This window comes from Lactuca sativa, chromosome 8 (genome assembly GCF_002870075.4).
Source record: "Lactuca sativa cultivar Salinas chromosome 8, Lsat_Salinas_v11, whole genome shotgun sequence".
Taxonomy (NCBI): Eukaryota; Viridiplantae; Streptophyta; class Magnoliopsida; order Asterales; family Asteraceae; genus Lactuca; species Lactuca sativa.
The window spans coordinates 54,397,941-54,420,333 of NC_056630.2; positions in this window are offsets into that span (position 1 = coordinate 54,397,941).

Consider the following 22,393-nt stretch of genomic DNA (forward strand, 5'->3'; position numbering starts at 1 on the left):
ACGTCAGTTGGTCTAAGGGGTAACTTTCATTCTGCCAGGTCAGTCAAGAAATTTACAAGAGTCTTTTTCTTGACAGAAACCCGAGACGCTTAAATATATCGACCAAAATATCCCTAACAATATCGTTTCTGTATTTGAAACCACTGGCGGAACCAATTGGTTGGTAGGGGTAGCACGTGCTACCCCTCATTTCTTCCTATATATGTTAAAAAATTGGATTTCTATTACATATACATATAGTGTACTGATAAATTTAAATATTTAATAGTACTCCTAGTCTAAATAAAAAGTGAAAAGTTTTAAACTATTTTCAGTAAATAAATGCATACAATATTTCTACAAAGAAAAAACAGACATGACAAAACAAATAAAAGCTTATTTGGCATCTAGACTTCTTCTCACTATCTCATGGCTAGGCTAGGCTAGTTGTTTATTTTGGTTTGGTTTTTGTTTTTCCACCTGCAAGAATGAAATACGTATCATTTATTAATTAGTTTATATTGATTTTTGCTTTATTTTTTAATTTTGTTTAATTTAATTGTTTAAATAAAAAACCTAAAATTAGCTAATTACTTATTTATTTGTTATGTTGTTTTTTTTTGGTGAAATTTGGTTTAAATCATCAATTGTGAATTCTAAATCTTTAATTTTGTTTGTAGAATTTTTATTGGGAATAATTTTAAAAGAAAATTGGATGTTGGAAATGGTAGTAGTGATAAAAGTAGTAGAGCGTATTCGAAACATGGATAAACGAAGAGGTCAACTTTAAGATATATGACTTTTTCGTTAGTTTGATATATCTAATGCAATCGCATTTTAAATAATAATAATAATAATAATAATAATAATAAATACTCATTATCATTTATAAGAATATCTATGTGCTACCCTAATAAAAGTTTCTGGTTTCGTCTCTGTTTGAAATGAGGGAGTTTTTTGCAATGAACTCATGACTTTTTAAATTACCACTTATGTCTTTAATAAGACTTGAACTCATGATCTTTTAATTGAAAGGATGACTTCTTACGGATAAACCAAATGTCTTTAAGTAAATAACTCGTTATCAAATGTCTTAATTGAAAGGATTACTCCTTACCAATAGACCACATGACAAGATTAAATATTAAACTTATACAGATTATATTGACAGTATAGGTTTGTTTAATTTTCAAACACTATCATCATATGTTTTCGTATCAACCTCACTCACAAAACCAAATACCGAGTCAAGAACGAACAAATTAATTACATAAAATGAATCTACGCAAATCGTTAAATTTAATTCCCGCCTTATTGTTTTTGTCTTTGTATTTGTTTTACAGGAAGATACACATATTCTTTCACCTGTAATATAAAAGTAGGTTCAATCTCCTTGATCTTCTCATTTCATTCGTATGCATGCGTATATATACAACTGGTTACTTGATACCCTATCTAGTACCAAAGAATAGGAAATTAGATAACTGCCAAAACACTAGAAGTACTAAAAGATCCCTAATATGGTTATATGATGAAATAAAAACTTAAAAATGGCCAGAATATGGAGAAAAAAGTTTAATGAAAATTTTAATCAAAATACCACACATATGAGCACATGCAAACGTTTTAAAGATTCGTTTAAAAAAGAGAATGTATTTTTTTTTTTTGGAATGTGTATATGTGCACACATTAGGGATGAGCATATGACCCGTTGGACCGGACCGGACCGGAAAAAAACCGGGACCGGACCCGGACCGGACCAAATATACATATTAATGGGCCGGTTTTCGGGTTTTGTTTTTACCGCTAATCGGGTTTCGGGTTTGGACCGGACCGTACCCAGAATATGGGATTTAACCCGGACCAGACCGAAAAAATTTTTCTCCTTAAAATATATAGATAAGGATATTGAATTATTAGTTAATGTTATATATAACATTATGTATAAAACTTGATGTTTTTATTGTAACATTATTTATAGATCTTGATCAACGTTTGTTCCTATCACTTTACAAGAAAAAATGTATCTAGCATGCTATTTTTTGTTCAAACATGCAAATTTTTTTTTTATAAAAACATGCAGTTTTTTTATAAATAATGCTGTTTTTGTTGTTTTTTACATAAAAAAGCTGTTAAAATGCAGTTTTTTTATTAACAATGTTGTTTCTTTTTTGTTAAAACATGCATTTTTTTATAAAATGTGTAGTTTTTGTGCTAAATAGTGTAATTTTTATTTGTTCCAAATGTTAATAAGGTTTGTATTTTTTTGTAGACACCTCATTTGCATGTGATCTAAGTAAAGTCCCACATTGTACCAATTTCAAAGCCTAGTTCGGTCCAAAACCCGAAACCCGGTTTAGTACCCGAGACCGGACCGGACCGAACCCAAACCCGTACATCCAAAAACGGTCCGGTTTTCGGATAAGAAAATTCACGATTTTCGGTCTTCGGGTTTTCGGTTTTCGGGCCGGTCTGGTCCGGGTTTGGCCCGTTGCTCATCCTTAGCACACATGCATGTATGTTGACAAAAAAAATTGTGTAAATATTTACATTCCAAAAATAATAAGTCTTTTTTTGCAGTTTTTTTCTTCACGAATGTTATAGATTCTTGCATATGTTCACATTGTGGTGCTTTGATTGAAAATTTTTATCTAAAAAAAGTTTATAGGTTCTAATTCATACTTACTTATTTGAATTCAGGGGCGGACACATAAATATGTAGCGATACGTGCATCAATAATTTTTTTTCCGAAACACAAACCAATGAGTTCGGTTTATTGGTTTTTCACTTGTGTTTCCGGGTTCGGTTTCATTTTTATGATGTAAACCAAACCTCAAACTATTTTTTAAACCATCTCAACTCCTTATACTATGTAAGATGGCTCATGTTTTGATCCCACAAATGATGTGGAACTTAAAGTTATAGCTTCAATAAAGAATGATTATGGTTGATGTTTATATAGTAGAGGCATGGGCGTTCCGTTGATTTGAGGTCCTATACGAAAAATAAATATTGACCCTTAAATATAGAGTATATATATATACATATATATATATATATATATATATATATATATATATAAATTTCATTAATACTATGATAAATTGATAAACATTATAAAAATAACTAAAACAAAAGAACGATAATATGATATATATAACCATACATAATTACATAAGCTATAAGTCTTTCTTAATATTCTTGTAAGACTCGAATATAGAATCGAAACAAGATACTTGCACAACACTTGACTACTTGAGTATGTCTATTTAGTAAGTGAAATTGGAATTGAAATATGAAACATTGAAACACACAGAAGAAAAAAGAATAGGTGGAAGGGACAAGTCAAAAGTTCTAAGTCTATGCAGTCCTATTCATGCAATTCACCACCGATCTAAGGTGGTTTAAACAAAAAATTGTCCACAAGACAACAACTATCGTGAAGAGGGTCACAAAAGCAACAATTCATAAAAAAGAATATCATAGAAATGATTTAGTTGAAAACATAAATACAGTCATCACGACTGCCGCTCCCGAATCCTTTTCAATAAGCTGGTAGGCCTTTCCCGCATCCTTACGAACCATAGGTCTGATGGATTATATAGGTTATAAAATACATGTACATGCAGAAAAATCACTCAACATTTAAGGGCACATGCAACCTATAAGGATCTATGTCATAACACTATGAAGGTAACATATAAAGAACAACAAAGAACTCTACTATAATCGAAATAAGTAGATCTAGGGTTACATATATCTGAATTGTTTAAGTAAACAATTCCTAGAATCCCTTCCTTTGTAGATCATGGAAAGAAAGCAACAAAAGTATGATGCCTCTAATGGATTACACCTAAACCCAATAACTAGAAGACAAGAGAGGAGAGAGGAGGAACAAGGAGAAAATCGGGTTTCTCTTAGAATAATGTAGGCCGGAAATCAAAGGGTTAACACCCTTTATATAACTGCTAGAAAACTCTAGAAACCCTAAATTTCAACATAAAATAATATTATTTCAAATCTAGTAATTATCTAATTTCCTAATATTAAATGGAGGCTTCCAAAAACCCTAAAATAGGGCACTAAAACTGTCTATATGATGGAAAGTTCTGGATTCTTTCATTTGTTCAACTATTAAACAATTACAACTCAAATCTTGCACATTTAAATAATTCTAATTAACCTAGAATTAATTCAAATTAATTCTAATTAACTCTAAGTTAATTATTACAATTTCTAATTAATATATTAGTCGTATGTTATTTTAACAAATCATTAATTACAATTTCCAGTTCATTTTTTAATCACATAATAAAATAATAAATTATCCACTCTCTCTATAAATGTCATTCTAATCAAATTCTAGTTATGAGGGCAACCCAAAAAGCACCTTGATTTTAATTACAAGTGTATACCAATTTAGTTACGATCTTAGACACCATAATCCAACAGTCCCTCACTTAGATAAGTCTATAACAACAATTGCAAGTATAACCTTGAACCAAACAGCAAAGTGTGATTTCCAAAGCCTATTCCGGACTCTGATTCAAATCAAATGTTGGCCCTTAGATAAGCAATCAACTATTCCTTTGTTCTACAAGATATCGTATGAACATAGTCATGTATTAAATGATCAACCTCATGTTAATTGTATGTTTCTTGGTCTCCAATTTTATGATCAAATTCAGACTACAAAATCGAACACATTAATTTAGTTCGGACCATGCCTATGTAAATCCCTGTTCCGAATCATTACCCATTTGGGTGTGGGTGATGTAATGTAGATGATTTGGGCGTTCACATTTGGTTTTGGAGCCAAGGTTTATTTTGGTAAAATGGCAGCGGACTTTATTGGAGATTGGATTTTGTGTTCGGGAAATTTAATGGCAAGTATGGGTTAATTAAAGTGTAGAGATTCTTGTTACCTTTTCATAGATATAAGGATGGTCGGAATCAGAGTTGTATCAAAGAAGTTATGGCCTTCGTAATAAGTTAGGGTTTGAGGGGAAACCCTAGTACGCAGGATGTATTAAGGGAGTACGTGGGTCATACTGATGTGAAGGGAATTATGTCGTACGTAATCGGGTGTACGCTTAGCGTACTGCGAGGATTGGATCGGGGGTGAGACCTTGTATGATGGGCATACGAGAGTGAGTAAGAAATCCTAATTTTTCATGATGTACCCTATATAAGCTTTATGTTAGCCTCTTTTGTTCATTTTTAGCCTCTTGGTGGTGTTCTTGAGCTATTAGAAGGCTTTTCTGTATATTTTTCCCTTGGGAAGGAAAGAAGAGAAGCTTGAAGTTGTTTTACTTAACGGAAAGGCTTTGGATCCAAAATCATCATCTTGTAGGGCAGCTTTCCGAGGTATCAAGTTTGAATCTTGGCTTGTATATGTATAGATCTCTTCATATTTAGTTTGTCATGATTTTGGTCTCCTTTTTGGGTCTATGGATGAGTTAGGTCGTTTAAGGGCTTGTTCTTTTAATTTTAAGTTTGTTTTGGTATCCTTGGGCATAAAGGTGCAAGCTTTATGTAAATTTTGGTGGCATTCATGCATTAAGTCAACTATTAAGTCCCTTTTAACTTTAAGAGCTTCATTTAGCCATGCATGAATGTAAAGTTGGCAACTTTACGTGATAATCCAGCTCAAGGAAGTCAGATCTATGTTTTGGAGCTTTGTCTTAATAGATTAAGTGAAAAATCAAGTTTTGGGCTGAATAGGGTGAGTACGTTGGGCGTACAAGCAAGTATGCTTAGCGTAAAAGACTCCAAGTGAGTACGTTGCACATACATGCTGAGTACGCACCGCATACTCGGTCTGTCGGGCCGTGCATGTTTGGGCTTCGGTTGGGGCTATCATTTGGGCTTGGTTGCTTGGGGGTTTGTTGGGCCATCTGAGAATATGTGTTTTGGATTACATAAAAGTTATTGGGCTTTAGGGTAAGGCCTTAGTCTTAGAGCAAATTCAGTGAGGGTTAAAATGGTCTTTTTACCCCATATATGGATTGGACCCAATTGTTAATTGGGTGTTATTTGTTTGATAGCACGGGGATTCTAGCAGATTTGCAGTCACTGATTTATATGTGGGTTCAACTATCGATGTGAGTATCCTAACTGTACTATGGGTCGAAGGCACTAATGCTGGCCTATTTGGTTTATGTATTATAGGAAGACCAGGGGTGACCCTTGGCATTTGTTTGAAAGACCAGGAGGTAGCTCCTGCAGATCTGTATGCAAAACCAGAGTTTGGACTTTGGAAGTTAAGTAGATAAGTAATTATAGATTATATGATAGTTGACTTTGTGATGCTTGCATGGAAGACCAGGAGGTGGCTCCTAGCACTTATCTGTAAGACCTAGGGTTTTGGTCCCCGGCTTAACAAGGGAAGACCATGATACGACTTGTGGCATAATGGCAAGAATATGTTTGGCACATAGCACATCCTATTGCATGTTGATATGTTTGACTCGTATGCTATGTGTGGTATGTGTTATTTTTGAGAACTCACGATTTGTACTTACAGTTTGGGGTTTATGGTTTCAAGTACTTCCAGTTCGAAAGGGAAGGGCCCGAATTAATCACAACGCATACACTCGTGTTTTCCGTAATTCGTGATTTTGGGAATGTACTCTGATAATTGTTTTTATTTGAAATACTTCTAAATGTTTGAATAAAGGATAAATGAGTGTTTTGATCATATTAAAAATGAAAATTATATCATGTGATTTTTGGGACATTACAAGTTGGTATCAAAGCCTTAGTTTGAGGGATTTGGGCATACTCTCGGGTATGCATGGAATCAAGCTGAGGGTTTGGTGAAAATTTTCATAAAACAAATGTTTTATTAAAAAGGTTTTCTAACCAAAGAAAGCAGTCTGATGCGTGCAATTAGTCGAGCTTAAGTAAGTGGTTCCCAAAATACCAATACATGTTTATTATGATATATGATATGATTATGAGAATTGCATGCTAGATTAGGTCTAAGGATCTGCTCAGGATTTTATCATTGGAGAGATGCCTTTATATGCTTGATTGTATGAGCTTTTAGAATTACGTGCTAGTATGGTTTTCAGATAAGTTGATAGAATGGCTTGATTAGTGTATGTTGGTTAGATTTTTTGTTGCCTGAATGATGCTTACTTTGTGCTTTTTGGGACTGTTAGTGATGTGAATTGACTACTAAGTGAATATGCTAAGTCACATGTGGCACGGGTTAAATAATCTCAGAGTGATGGATCTGAACCTCTTTTGTAGATCTTGTATGAGTCTAACTGTTATAGGGTTGAGTCTTTCACTCGTAGGATTATCTGATCTCTGTTGCATGTGACTGTATTCATGAAGTAGTTAGTTGACATTAGTAGGAGTCTTTCAGCAGCTGAGGGCAGGGTGAGATCGGGAACCTAGGGGAGCCTAGGAAGTGCTTCAGTATGTTTAGTTGTGCGGTTTGTTGAGTATTTGTTGCATCAGTTTGAGAAGGCGACTTAGAGGATTCGAGATGATTCTTGAGGAAAGTATGGATAGGTGTGGAAGGTAGTATTGGCCATGTACTACTTAAAGCACTAGATCCCTACTCGAATTGGGGTGAGTCTTGGAGAATCTAAGAAGCTTGTGGGAGGAGGATTCTTGGGTATGTTCTGATCATTTTCATTTTGTATTCAGTTTGGTGATGATTACTTAGGACGTAGGTTCTGGTTCTAGTTCCAGCCCAGGTCCAGGTATTTAGCCGATTAGCAAGTAGATGCGGGAGTTCATCTCATCGGAGATTACACGCGGTATTTTGGAGTAGACTCCTGTGATCTTTGGTTCAGTCAAGGAGGGGATTCTTGAGATATTGGATGAGCACTTGGGCGCGTTCCGTGCTGAGGTTTTGGCTCTCATTGGAGCTCACACTATTTCTTTCCGTGAGTTTCGTGTGTGTGGAGCTCCCACATTCTTTGGGGAGAAGGACCCTATTTCCAGTAGGAGATGGTTAGCGGATATGGCTAACGTGTCCAAGATGAGTTTCTACCCTGAGGAAGCGAAGGTCAGATTTGCTTCCTGCCTTTTGAAGGACAGGGAACATGATTGGTGGGCGGAATAGGACGTGAGGTCAGTGATGATGTTGTTGATGCTATGTCATGGGATGATTTTTCGACCAGGTTTCGAGTTGAGTTTGCATCGATGACTGAGGTACAGCAGTTAGCACGTGAGTTTTAAGATCTCCGCCAGACTACTGAGATTGTGGTAGAGATCACTGCTAGGTTCCGGGAGAGGGCTTTATTAATTCTGCGGTATGCAGCAGATGAGGAAATGAAGAAGGTAAGGTATCATGATATTTTGCGGGATGATATCAAGGAGTTTGTGTGTATTTCAGGGTGCAAGACCCTGAATGATATGATTTCTAGAGCCCGAGAGCATGAGATTGATTTGGAGCACCTTGGGAAGAGGAGGCCAGATCAGGTGCAGTTAGTGGAGGGTCCTAGGAAGAGACCTAAGACTTCAGATCAACGATTGAGGGGCCAACAGATTCGAGGTCAGTGCAGCACGTGCGGGAAAATACATGATGGGGTTTGTCGTTCCGGGGGTTTGGGCTGCGACAAGTGTGGTAGGGTTGGTCATGTCAACAGGGATTATCCTCAGGGGGTAAGTTCGTTATGTTTTCACTACAACCAAATGGGCCACCACAAGAAGGCCGACTGTCCGATGTTGAGGGGAGGAACAGTGAGTGCACCTACTCCAGCTACTTTGAGGATCACCGATGGTCGCGAGGGTAGGGCGCTAGTAGAGAGGAGGGGAGGCCAGGACTCCAACATGTGATATTGCGGGTATGTATCTTTAGCTTTCTCTTCGGTTGTTATCTGTATTTATGTTGTTTGGAATTTCTATATTGGTTTGAGTAAGTGTCATTTTTGGTTAATTATATGCTATTGATTGTGTTGTATCATTAAGAATTGTTATATTATTATCAGCTCAATGAGAACTTTATATGAGGAATATCGACATGACCCTTATTGATCTTACCCAAATATTGATTGTTGCTAAAGTAGAAACGCTAAAGAGCACATCTAAAGCGGAGATGCTAATTGGGTCTAAATTTCAAGGTATCCATGGACATTGACAATTGTGGTCCTGAAAGATTTCTCTTCCCAATAAAAATGGTCCATCCAAGATCAAAAACCATTTTCATCATATGATAAAGAGAAAAGCTAGTTATAGCATCATTCCACATGTTAACCCCAAAGAGTCCATTTGTTTTTACTTCCAATTGAAAGGACATTGATTGCGATGTTGCCCTAAGTACCTAATAGATCCATTGATGGTAAACTCAATTTGAATGACTCTACTTCAGGTACATCCCTTATCTAACTACATTGTTTTACACGTTCTTATTCATAGACTCTTAATATATTATGTGATGATAACATTTTGAAGGTATTAAAGGAGCTAAATGAAAGAAGGAAGCTTAAACAAGGTAAGCTAAAGGTGCACATTTTGCCAGTGGGAAAGAAAGAAGAGAAGATTGAAGTTGTTTTGCTTAGTGGAAAGGAATTGGATCTAGAATCATCATCTTATGGGGCAGCTTTCTGAGGTATCAAGTTTTCATCTTGGCTTGTATATGTATAGATCTCTTCATGTTTAGTTTGTCATGATTTTGGTCTTCTTTTTGGGTCTATGGATGAGTTAGGTCGTTTAAGGGCTAGTTCTTTCAGATCTGAGTTTGTTTTGGTATCCTTGGACATAAAGGTGCAAGCTTTATGTGAATTTTGGTGTCATGCATGCATTAAGTCAACTATAAAGTCCCTTTTAACTTTAAGACCTTCATTTAGCCATGCATGAACGTAACATTGGCAACTTTACGTGATAATCCAGCTTAAGAAAGTCAGATATATCTTTTGGAGCTTTGTATTAACAGATAAAGTGAAAAATCAAGTTTTGGGCTAAATAGGGTGAGTACGTTGGGCGTACAAGCAAGTACGCTTAGCATACAAGACTCCAAGCGAGTATGTTGCATGTACATGCTGACTACGCCCCACGTACTCGATTTGTTGGGCCTTGCATGTTTGGGCTTTAATTGGGGATATCATTTGGGCTTGGTTACTTGGGGCTTTGTTGGGCCATCTGAGAATATGTATTTTGTATTAGGGAAAAATTATTGGGCTTTAGGGTAAGGCCCATGTAAGGGTTTGGGCCCAATTTAGAAAATTGGGCCATAAGTGGGCTTTGGATAATTATTGGTTGTGGGCCTTTACGATTAGGAGTTTAGGCCTTAGTCTTGGACAAAACTGGGTGAGGGTTAAAATGGTATTTTTTTTACCCCAAATATGGATTGTTGGATATGGATTAGAACCCAATTGTTAATTGGGTGTTATTTGTTTGATAGCGCGAAGATTCTAGCGGATTTGCACTCGAAGATTTATTTGAGGGTTCAGCTATCAAGGTGAGTCTCCTCACTGTACTATGGGTCAAAGGCATTAATGCCGGCCTATTTGGTTTATGTATTTAAGGAAGACCATGGGGTGGCCCTTGGCATTTGTTTGAAAGACCAAGAGGTGGCTCCTGGCAGATCTGTATGCAAAACCAGAGTTTGGACTCTGGCAGTTAAGTAGATAAGTAATTGTAGATTATATGTGACATCCCCAAAATCTCGGCCAAAAAAGACCGATTTCATTTATGCTTTTAAAATAATTCCAGAGTAAATCCTTTTGATTTGAAAGAGTTGCGGAATTTGTTCCCAAAAACAAAACATGATAAAACAATGTTTACCAAAGCATTTCATAAAAGAAATGTATTTCTCATTATATAATCAAAACTCGGGGTGTCATGTTCCGATACAGACCAATAAGCATAAACGATAATATTACAAGTCATTCAACAAATATATACATATACAGACTTGTAAACAAAACAACTGATGGTTCATCCATCTTATGCCCTCGCGCCACTTTCTGTAATACAAATAAAACTGAGTGGGTCAGGCTTGGGAGCCTGGTGAGCATATAGGGTTTTCAACCCACAATAAATAATCATATTTAATTTTCACCAACCAACAATAAACCAATTATCCATTCCCGTTATTCTCACTTTATGTCCCTAAAACAACTAACATAAGGGACCTAGTCTAAGAATATTTCATCGGGGCGACAACACATGCTTCGAGGGTACCTCAGCAATATAAGTCAAATAAGGCAACCATGAGGGCGATGGAGTACAGCGAATGAACACCCACGTTCATTAACACCTACAGGTGGCGAACCTGCTAATGTTTCCACAAGACTGTCTAGAATAGCCCGTGGTCGTCATCTAAACTCCGCTATATGACTAAATCAAACAACAACGAGGCCTCTCATCTGTTTATTACACACCAACTATCTACCCATGTTCTACCCAACATATTAGTAGATAAAATATACATTTTTATACATAGTTTTGAAAACCTGTATAGCATGCTTTAATCAACACATAATCCACATAACAGATGAGGCACACACACACATATCACATATCTCATAGAGAATAAATCATATCTATGAGATAGAAGAGAGTGAATACACATTCACACATATAAACAGCAATATACTATACACATAGCACGTATTTTATAGAAAATACTTAATATTTATGTGTTAGAAGAAGGTAACTACACACTCACACTTATAAACAACAATATACTTAATACACTCGAACCAAACTTGTATTATTATCGTGTTTATGAAAGGTAGTATACACTCACTTGATCAGAAGATGATCGGACAGCACTACGACTTGCAGAAGTAGTAATCCTCAGCGGATCTGAAAGATCTTCACAAAAATCGACTTCTCGTGGGTAGAGCTTCGGCTCGGGAACCACACTTCTCGGGATCTTCGGGATCTCGGGACTTGCCTCGGGGCTTGAGTATGATACCGGGGCTTCGGGATATTTCTGGCACGCAAAACGATGCAAAACGGGAGAGAGAAGAGAGAAAATGAACAAAAGACTTGGCTGCCTTCGGATCCTATTTATAGGAGGCTGGAGCCTCGGAGTACGCGGGGCGTACAGGTCCGAAATCGTCATGGCGTTCGTCATCCGAAGCCACTTGCTGCGAATGTCGACACTTCGGAGTACGCGGGGCATACTCGAGTACGCGGGGCGTACCTCGGATCAGACCGGTGACTCGTCCTCGGATAATGCTTCCGAATTTCCAATTAAAAATAAATACAAATTATTTAATAAACTTCGGAAATTCATATCTTCTTCATACGGACTCCGTTTTCGACGTTCTTTATATCCACGCGAAGGTGAGACTACGCTCTACAACTTTCGTTTAGACTCCGTCGGCTAATTTTGATTTTATTTTTATTATTTATTTTTAATAGGCCGCGACAGAAAAACTTCGTTATAAATTCATAACTTCTTCGTTTGACGTCCGTTCTCGCCTAACTTTTTATCGCTTCGATATCAACAACGAGAACTTCGATCCTCGTTTAGATTGTTTCGACTAAAAACCGCTCGATCTCAAATCGAGTATTTCGGGCTGCACACTGCTAAGCCGAAATTTCGATAAATCATAACTTCCTCATACGAAGTCAGATTTGGGCGTTCTATATATATTCGGAAACCTCGTTTCAACCACTACAACATTATTCAAAGATATTAAGTTTATTTTACACTTAAATTTTGACGCTTATTTTTATTCTTAATTAATCAAACCACATAATTAAGCAATTAAGCACAAAACACATAATACTCAAATAATACAATCTTATTATTTCAAAACGGGTTACAAAGGTTAACCTAGACTATTACATTGCAAAAAATGGCAAGCCCGGAAACACAGGCGTTACATTATATACTAGTTGTATTTGTGATTCTTGCGTAGAAGACTAGGAGGTGGCTCCTAGCACTTGTCTGTAAGACCTAGGGTTTTGGTCCCCGGCTTGGCAAGGAAAGACCATAATTTGGCTCGTGGCATAATGGCAAGACTATGTTTGGCACACAACACCTCCAATTGCATGTTGATATGTTTGACTCGTATGTGTATGTGTGGTATGTGTTATTTGTGAGAACTCACTAAGCTTTGTGCTTACAGTTTGTGGTTTATGGTTTCAGGTACTTCCAGTTTGAAAGGGATGGGCCCGAATTGATCGCAGCGCATATATCCGTGTTTTTCGTAACTCGTGATTTTGTGGAATGTACTCTGATAATTGTTTTTATTTGAAATACTTCTAAATTTTTTAATAAAGGATAAATGAGTGTTTTGATTATATCGAAAATGAAGTTTTTTATCCTGTGATTTTCGGGACGTTAGAAGTTGGTATCAGAGCCTTAGTTTGAGGGATTTGGGCATACTCTCAGGTATGCATGGACTCAAGCTGAGGGTTTGGTGAAAATTTTCATAAAAAAATGTTTTATTAAACAGGTTTTCTAACCAAAGAAAGTGGTCTGATGCGTGCAATTAGCCGAGCTTAAGTAAGTGGTTCCCAGAATACCAATACATGTTTATTATGATATATGATATGATTATGAGAATTGCATGCTAGATAAGGGCTGAGGATCTGCTCAGGATTTTGTCATTGGAGAGATGCCTTTATATGCTTGATTGTATGCGCTTTTAGAATTGCATGCTAGTATGGTTTTTAGATAAGTGGATAGAATGGCTTGATTAGTGTATGTTGGTTAGATTTTCCGTTGCCTGAATGATGCTTACTTTGTGCTTTGTGGGACTGTTAGTTATGTGAATTGACTACTAAGTGAATATGCTAAGTCACATGTGGCACGGGAGGGGATTAGCAAGCAGTTGTGGGAGTTCATATCATTGGAGATTACCCGTTGTATTTTGGAGTAGACTCCCGTGATCTTTGGTTCAATCAAGGAGGGGATTCTGGAGATCTTGGATGAGCGCTTGGGCGCGTTCCGTGCTGAGGTTTTGGCTATCATTGGAGCTCGCACTGTTTCTTTTCGTAAGTTTCGTGCTTGTGGAGCTCCCACATTCTTTGGGGAGAAGAACCCTATTTCCAGTAGGAGATGGTTAGCGAATATGGCTAACACGTCCAATATGAGTTTCTGCCCTGAGGAGGTGAAGGTCAGATTTGCTTCCTGCCTTTTGAAGGGCAGGGGCATAGGATTGGTGGGAGGAGGTAAGACGTGAGGTCAATGATGGGTTATAGTCATATTGTAACTCTTGAGTTTATTTTGGAAGGCTTATTTATAGATCAGTTGTTGTTATTAGAAGGTTGTAAGTGTATGTTGGAACTCTTTGGATTATGTCGTTATGGGTTATAGTCATATTGTAACTCTTGAGTTTTGTTTAAAAAATTTCGGATTCCTTTATGCTTGGTAATGAAAAGTCTGGTTATTAGGAATCGTGTAGTGTAGTATTTTGTATTGGCTTGGATATTCGAATGGTTATGAAGTTGTTAGGGTTTGGGCAAATCCAAGTGGAGGAGACTCACTTCATCAGATGGAAATATTTCAAGTGCAGGTCATCTCGGAATTTAGTATTCAACGATATGAGGACAACTGATTTGGGTGGTTGTTCAAATTCTGGTATGTAAGGAGCGATGTTTAGCAGTCAGATGTGATCAGGGAACTAGATGTTGAGGATTCCAGGTTATCTCGTTTGAAGGTTTTAAGCATCGTCGGCACAATAGATTTTGGGTTAGTAGTTCAGTTCATGTCGAGGGTTGTGTGGGGGTCTCTTTACCTGTTCTTATCTGATGAAGGCTCTGGGATTCGAAGCACAACCTGAACACCTGAAAGGGTCTAGTAGACTAGGGGCATGTCTCGTGTCATCCTTGCTTGGTATCCTTGTAGGCTTGCTTATAAGACCATAGGGTAGCCCATGCCACTTACTTATAAGACCATGGGGGTAGCCCATGTAATTACAAGAAAAAACCGTAAGGGTAGCCCATGGCTGAAGCTGTTGTAAGACTACAGTTTGACCCGTGACATTCACATGGTTGAGAAAAACCTATTATTGTACATTTATGGGTTGTAAGTAGTCACTTTCCTGGACTTAAGGGTTGAAAGAGTCGTGTGGAGGTATAGGGGTAGGTTACCCTTTGTTGTTGGGATTACATGTGGAGTTTATTGTGCATCCATGTGGGTGCAGGTGTCAGTTTCAACAATTAGTTGTGGAATTCATTCTTCGGTTCATTCGCAAGAGGGAGCAAGTTGGTAATGATTTTGGTTAGACCAAAATTGAGAATTTTCAGTCGGTATGAGTGAAGTATAGGCTAGTATAGGCTTTACTTGCTGGGATTTTGTTTGGGGTTTCTGATTGGTCAGCAAGGTCAAGGAGGCCCTTGTTAGATCGGAGTTGCAAGTTTCTAGTCGGCATGGTTATGGTTCGGATGGCTTTCTGTTTGGAATTCAAGCATGGTTTCAAAATCCTTGGAATTTAGATAAGGATATAGGTCTCCTCAATTATAGTGGGTTGTGTTGTGATGGAAATTATTCTTCGTTAGGTGTTTAGTGCTTGTTTTTCGATCTCTAAATGAATTAAAAACTTATTTTTTGTCCCCGGATTTTACAATTCACATCATTTTTTGAGCTTAAAAAGATAAATTTATGTTAATGATAGACCTAATATTTCCCGGTTGGCATTTTTGTGCCCATTTAGTTGGGTTTTTTACCTGTCTTGCATGGGTTCCTCATCTCTTATTCTATAGGACGATGGGAGTTGGGCTTCTTCTTATGAAGTCCAAAGTTCTTAAAGGAATTGACGACTCATTAACTAGTTTTTACAAGTTCACCTAGGCTTCTTAGGTCCCTCCTCCTATTCTACAGGTTGGTGGTAGATGGTTTTCTTGCACGAAATCCATAATATAGCACCACGTGCTTCTCATCTGAATTGATGGCTTTCATCACCACTTGTCATCACAAGTTCAACTCGAGTTTCTTGAGTTCATCTCCTCCTATTCTATAGGTTGGTGGGAGATGGTTTTCTTGCACGAAATCCATAATATAGCACATTGTGCTTTGCATCGGAATTGACGGTATTCATTTTACTTGTTAATGCAAGTGCAACCTGTGTTTCATGGGTTCCCTACCACCTAGTCTACGGGTCTTGGTGGGAGTTGGAATTCCTCTTATGAAGTTCAAAAATCTATAAGGAATTGATGATTTTTATCTTGTGTATACAAGATTGCCTAAGCTTTTTAGGTCCCCACCACTTATTCCACGAGTCTTGGTGGGAGTTGGACTCATATGATAATGTCCAAATGGTTTCGGCAAGGAATTCACAGATTCGAAAGAAGAAAAATTCTTCACGAGCAATTAAGGCGAATAAAAGATGTTTGGCGGATTGACCACGTCTCCATGTTTTTATCATACCTGGCTCCTCGAGACTCCAATTTAGGCGATTCAATATGTTTCGGAAACTAGACACAATTATCTACAAGTTTGAAGCTTTGAGTTTTCGTTGAATCGGTCGTTTTCGTGCTCATAATCGACGTTGAAGATGAAGTTAGTTTGCTTTTAGAAAAAATAAAAGCTGAAAATTAAAAATTGAATTAAAGTGAAAGATCAAGGGCTAAAGTTGTACCAAGTTGAAAAGTTGAAGGCTTTGGGGTTAAAGATGCACAATAGATGAGAGTTAGAGGGACAAGAATGCACTTATGCTATATATTTATGTGTTAGCATTAGGGGGGGGGGGACAAGGAACATACATACGACGCAAGTTAAAAAAAACCACAGCCGCCTTCGATTATTATTTTGATGCTGCATATCCATAAACACACAGGACAACAGGAGGAGATGGAGAAACAAAGGGAAACCAAACCAATAACTTGGTCAATTTTCTGACTTTGCTTTCACTTGTTTTATTATTATTATTATTAGAGGAAATTACATGAATGGTCCCTATGGTTTGGGGTAACTTGCATGCTTATCCCTTACTTATTTTTTTAACTCGGAAGGTCCCTACTGTCTGTTTTTGTTACACACTTGGTTCCTAGAGTTTGTTTTTGTTACACGCTTGGTCCCTATCTTACCTAAAAAGACTATTATTTAAATAGGGAAAAATGGTGAGTTAGGTAAGGTAATGTGAGGTGGGTAGGGTTAGGGTGTGTTTATCTAAAAAAAATTAAAAAATTAAGGGAAAAATAGTCTTTTTAGGTAAGACAGGGACCAAGTACATAACAAAAACAAACAGTTGGGACCTTCCGAGTTAAAAAATTAAGTTAGGGACCAAACGTGCAAATTACCCTAAATCATAGGGATCATTCATGTAATTTACTCTTATTATTATTATTTTTCAATTAATTATGTTATGTTGCAGTAACTTATGCTAATTTGCTTTGCGTTTTAGTTTGGTCAATTACACATAGTTTGATTTGAGAATGATGTTTAGATTTAATTTCATCATAATTATTGAATTTAGTTTTATGAAGTAGTAATTTATTTGGGATTTGGTAGACTAAGATGAGATGGTAATTTTAATGTAGTTGATTTTGTTTGAACCAATTTTGTTGAAATTGAATAACATATTCAAATCAAATGTGTGCTTATTTTTTTAAAATATGAATTATGACGGGTAAATTTGATTTTTTCTAGCACTTGATCAACGTTAGTTAGATTTAATTTGCTTTGTATGAATTTTAATATTTACATGCAATATTGATTTTGAGAGAAGCTTTATTTGTGACATAATTTGAATATAAATGTACTGTTTTGTTATTTCGCTTAAACTCAACATAGATGTGTATTGGGGCATTTTTAACAAAACCATTGGACTTAATGCTTTTTAAAATCGTGAACTACATAGATATGAGTGAATGTTTTTTTTTAAATCGAATCATGAGACCGAGAGGTAATTGATAACTTTTGTTGGTGTTAAGTTATCATTTCTGCATAATTGGTTTGACAAATTAGTTGCATTAGAAGAACCATTGAACCCGTATAAGTCAACTAAATCCCCCTTTTCTCATATTTGTTAAATCTCTTAATTTGTGTTTGCTTAGTCATTTTAGTTTTCATTATCACTTTATCGATTCAGTTTCATTTTTTATTTTAATAGTTTCCTTAGTTTATCAAATCAATCACTTTTGCAAGCAATTACCTAGTTCACTCTACCTTAGGATAGGATAGTTCTTGTGGGTTTGATATCTGGTCTTACGACTATATTACTTGCACGACCTTGTATACTTGCAAGTATGCATTTTCATCAACATTAGGTTGCATGTTTCTTGCTAAGGATTGAATCGGTATCTATATCGGAAAAGGAGTCATCAGTTAGGGTATTAACCGTGGCTGCAATTGCTTGGGGTCAAGGAGTACTACGACTCTCCTTTTGGTGACACTATCAAAAACTTGACCGATCTCTTATTAGTATTTTGACGTTAATAACTTTATTTAAATGACTGGTTTTTACTTTTTACAAAAAACATAACTCCTCCGATCAAAGTCAGATTTTAACAAAGTTTATATCCTTGGAATTACATCGTGGTGTGCTTTCCGAATATGTTACCCTTTATACTAGTTAACACAACTTTTTACGCACTTAATTATGTGACTTATGTATATTTTGGAATATTTTCTCTCATACACCAGGGTCCTAAGCCTTGTGTTTTAAATAATTATTATATTTTGAGTCTTTTACGATTAGTAACTGGTGACAATTTTTGCAATTGTCACATCATCATTTTCAACCTCCAACCTCTCCATTTTGAAAACCCTAACATCTTTGAGTGTTCTTGGTGTTCTTGGATATTTGAAGACTCAATTATCGTATTTTGGTATGGATTTTGAAGTCTAAGTTTCTTGCAACATGTTTTGGTGAAGGGATCAAGTGTAGATCTAGCAAGAGGGCTTCATTTCTAGACCATTGTGAGTAAAAAGTTTTCAACTTGATCTTTAGTTTGATAGATCATGTAGTTTGATCATTTATCTCCCTTTTTGGTCCTTGAAAGCTTGTGCTTGGAGTTGAGTGAACTCCAACACCTCTTAAGCTTATTTTGTCATCTCATAATCTTGTTGGATTGGAAAATTTTGCATCTTTATCTTGTTCTTGAAGCCATGCATTTTTTTTTGAAGGGTTTTATACTATTAAGGACTTAGAGTTGTAGATCTAGCATTATGATGGAGTCCTAATAGATAAAGCTGGAAATTTTATCCATTAAATCAATAAAAAGAACTAGATTTGAAGTTTTGAGCTTTGGTCTGAGGGAATTAAGCACTTAATGGAGATTTTGGCATTCTGCCAGAAGCCACGACGTGGCCTAGGGTTTGCCACGGCGTGGCGATGCTCAAAATCATGACTGCTTTGTCTTGTCATTGCCACGACGTGACCTAGGAAGGTCCACGACGTGGAATTGACTTTGTAGACCCTTGACCGTTGACTTTTGACCAGTTTGACTTAGGGTCAAACTTAGTGGGTTTAGGTTGTTAATTGAGGATTCATTTCTTTTGGTGATTAGTCGGCTCGCGGGATTGAGGAGTGAAAGGTGTGAAAGTGTTGTTATGCTTCTTCGGTTCATCAGCTTAGGTGAGTTTCTCACTATGCCATGTATGCCATCATACATCCTTTTCATGTTAGGATAGAGATGCTGTTAGAGCACAAGTATGATAGTGGTTGAGATAACTCCTTTATATACAATTGCAGTATTGGACACTTAGTGTCATGGTATGCTAGACTGGAAGGGTCTTGCCTACTGATCGTATGGTACTGATAGGAGTTATGTTTGGATAGGGTAACTGGGGTAGGCCAGTTATTAGGATTGTGTAAGACTGATCAGCGAAGGACTTAATTGAGAAGTGGTCAAAGGTAGGGTAACTAGGGAAGGCTACTTACCAAGTAAATGTATCTTATTAGATTATGATATGAATCTATGCTATATGGTTATGTATTGGTGATAGCTTGGGTTCTATGTAGTCTAAGTTAGATAGCCTGAGAACTTTTGGTCTAATACATGATCGTGATGTTCTTTTCTAACTATTCTCTCTCGGGCAGATCATCTGTTCGACTGTCTATTTGATCCCTGATTACATATGATTTTTTTTTCATTGCAAGGAGAGACCATGGGGGTAACCCATAAAATTGTAAGGAAAAATCATGGGGGTAGCCTAAGACACTTGCTCGTAAGACCATGAGGGTAGCCCATGACATTGCATGGAAAGACCATGTGGTTATCTCATGGCAAGATCTAAGACTCTGAATTAGCCCATAGCTTTCACCTGCGGTTAGAGCTGACCTATTACTTCATGTATGTTCTTAGGTATGATTACGTGTGTAGGAGAATTGTCTGTTTGGCGTTAGAGTTGAACTCTTGTGTGGATGCATTGTATGTATGATGGAATATGTTGTATATTGGGGAACTCACTAAGATTTACGGTTACAGTTGTGGATTGAACATTTTTGCAGGTTGTGCGCAAGAAGAGCTTGGCGGGACTCTACGCACGCATCAAAGATGTTCGTTTCCGCGATTTTGTATATTAACTCTGATATTGTATGGTTTTAATCAAATGAATGTTACCTAATGGTTTTGAAGCAAAGGTTTTAATTGGTTATTGTATTTTAAAATTGCAAAATCTTTTTGTAATTTTTGTGATGTTACATAGCCACGTCATGGCACTCAAAATGAATACGCGTTTCCATTGGGTGCCGCCAGATCGTAGTGGTATCACCACCACGTTGTTGCCACCACAAAGCCTTATGTTTAAGTATTGAATGCCCAAAATTACAAAAGTAATTATACCTGGAACTTGGTGTTACACTTAAGCTCAAGTAGGCTCAGACTTGACTCATATAAAATTTATGGGGCTCGATTCGAGCTTAAGTTTCAAAGCTTGAGCTTGGCTTATGGATGATTTAATAGGCCCGAGTTCTGCTCGTGCTCGACTCATTTGTGAGGCATGCTTAAACGAGTATAAGCTCAGCTCAAACTTGGCTCGGTTAATAGTCAAATATCAAGCTTATTTGTGTTTTTAAGCTCGGTAAAATCATCGTTTATCATTATATGATATACAATAATTAATTATTTAATTTTAATTTAATATACAAAAATAAAATTAACAAAAATATTATATCATTATGTATAGGCTCGTTTAAGCTCGCGGGCCTAATCGAGCTCAACATATGAAGCTCGAGCTCGAGCTCGTTTAATAAATGAGCTTAAAACTAAGCTCGAGCTCGGTTCCGGCTTGTTTAACATGAGCTCGAATCGAGCTTTTGATGATTCGATTCCGAGTAGCTCGGTTCTTTTACCCCCTTACAACCAAGTATTGATACTGGTACCAAACATGATTGTAAACACTCGAGCAGTTCAGTGATCGGTTCTCTAAATTAATTTGCCTCATTCGGTTCTTGATACTAGCCTGATCAATACCGTCATTTTGATAAAACTGTTGCGGGATAAATGTCTCAAGTCAACACAAGTTGTTGATATGAAAGTTGGGTCTTCAAGATGTTGAAGGCAAAATGGAAATTTTGTGTAGAATGTACAAACAAAAGTTTGACACGGTGGAGTTTCTTGCATCATCTCAAGAAAGACAGTAATGAAATGTTTGTTGTGATGATGATAATAATTTTTGGGTGTTGTTAAATTGACATCTTATAAACACTTTTAGTAAAAGTCAACTTATAATAAATTATGTATAATTTTTTTTTTCAAAAAACAATACAAATTTAACAAATTAAAATCCTTAAAAATCAAATAGGGTATCTAAATGAAAAAATGGAATATCCTTTTAGCCAACTCCTAATTTTTTTTTTTTTGGGTGAATTTCTTAACATGAAAGAAATTAACATGAAAGAAAAGAAATTTGTTTTCACTGAAAACGAAGTTAAAAAGATACTTAAAAATGTGCCAAAATTCCATATACCAAGGACTTATATATATTCTTAACTCTTAAGTGGTGAAACAAAATGGCATGCCTTTTCCTATAGTTTATCACATGGCCAAATGTATATTTTTATTAATTTCAAGTTTATTTTTAAAAAATCTCATGATAATTTATTAAATTTTATATATTTGTATTTTGGCAATTCTTATTGCAACCATAGATACTAAGTGTGTTTTTTTATTTTTACTACCATATAAGCGGCGGCGGCGGCGGCGATAAGCCTATGAAAATGTACAAGTTGATAATTTATAATTTATTTTGAAATGAAAGTATTTTTCATTCTATTGATATTTTTCTTTACCGACTTTATAACATTTTATTAAAATCGTTAATACCACAAAAGTAGTTTCAATCTCCTTATGCGTGTATACCACACTCGCTTACATATCATCCTTATACAATGATAGAAAATAAAAGTAGATAACCACCAAAATATTAAAATACTAAAAGATCTCTAACATATTTACACATATTCTATAGGGAAAAAATGATAGAAAAAAGTGATACAAATATGAATCGTAATCTTCCAAAAAAATCTAAAAAAAGATAGTTAGCATACTTCTACATCGTATTTTTTTTAAGTCAAACATTTGTCAAATGTATATCTTGTA